The 1,229-nt window shown below is 35.2% G+C and overlaps 1 protein-coding gene across 1 annotated transcript in view; it reads right to left on the bottom strand.

Annotated features, from left to right (window-relative positions):
* CREBRF (CREB3 regulatory factor) overlaps nucleotides 1-1,229 on the bottom strand; it is a 40,407-nt gene that overhangs the window by 5,325 nt on the left and 33,853 nt on the right. The gene's annotated exons all lie outside the window — the stretch shown is intronic.

Consider the following 1,229-nt stretch of genomic DNA (forward strand, 5'->3'; position numbering starts at 1 on the left):
CACTTTCCAGGTCTCCCTTATTTCTTAGATTAACATCCTATCCCACGGTAAAAGTTTAAAACAAAAAGCATACTAAGAACTAACAAGATCCTCACTATCAAATCAATCCAGAGCAATAATTTTGCATTATGTACATACTCTTTAAAAGCCTGGGAAAAATAAATCATCCTGACAGCATGCCCTGAAGGTCAAATTAACCAACTCTGTCAGAGCAATGGAAGACAGTTCTAGCTAGGATAGGAGGCTCTTTGTTCAAGACTAGCTGCCATCAGCCCACCTCTTTGTCTGAATGAAAAGGAGCTTGGCTCAAAGTGCTCAATCCCATGCCTGTGCCTTTTAAAGCAAAAAAACCAGGGAGTTAAATAATCCAAACTACAGAGACAAGACAATAGTTATATTAGAATGCAGTTTGTATATGATAAAATTAAAGACATTAAGAAGTGTTTGCACTGAAATGATACCATCATCCCATCATGTTGCAAAACAGGGTACTGTTTTCCAACTTTTTTCCTCAACAAATTAAAAAAAATGCTTAAAATCCAAATAACCAAAGGTCTAAAATGCATGTAACGTATTAAGATAATGAAAAATGAATGTAAACAATATCCGAGTACTACAGATTTGTTGCCAAATTTTAAAGAAAGTCAAATCACTAAAGTGTCAGAAGTCACTGACTAAACACTTGGAACCAGAGTTTAAGTGTGTAAACAACTTTTTAGAGCAGCAGCTTCTACAGAAGGAGAAAATAAATTTTCTTCATTTCAGTTTATTCAACTTATTCAGTTCAATGGTTAAATCATTTGAACTGGAGAAACTGCACAGTACTTAAAAAGAAAAAAAGAAAGCATTTCCCTCTTTCCTACTATAACTAAAAATCAGGTACAAAGCCAAGATATTAGTTCTAAAATCTGGAAAGACCAGAAATACACCATTTGTTTGACTAGTTTCAGATTAACAGACCAGTTTAAAATGCAAAACTTTTTTTGCTAAATTTACCTCTAATATATAACACTAACAGTAATTTTAATTAAAAAGCCAATCTGAGGCACTGTTTGTCTCAGCTTTTCCAGTCTACATAACTGTGTAAAGTTAGTTTATCTAATTGGGACAGAATAGGATACAGCAATATCACGAGCGGGTCTAGGGAACCGATAATTCCCCTCTATGTGGCACTGGTGAGGCCGCAGATGGGAGTATTGCATCCAGTTTTGGGCACCACACTTCAAGAG

This window comes from Gavialis gangeticus, unplaced genomic scaffold (genome assembly GCF_001723915.1).
Source record: "Gavialis gangeticus isolate Ggan-Ray unplaced genomic scaffold, GavGan_comp1, whole genome shotgun sequence".
NCBI classification, from domain to species: domain Eukaryota; kingdom Metazoa; phylum Chordata; order Crocodylia; family Gavialidae; genus Gavialis; species Gavialis gangeticus.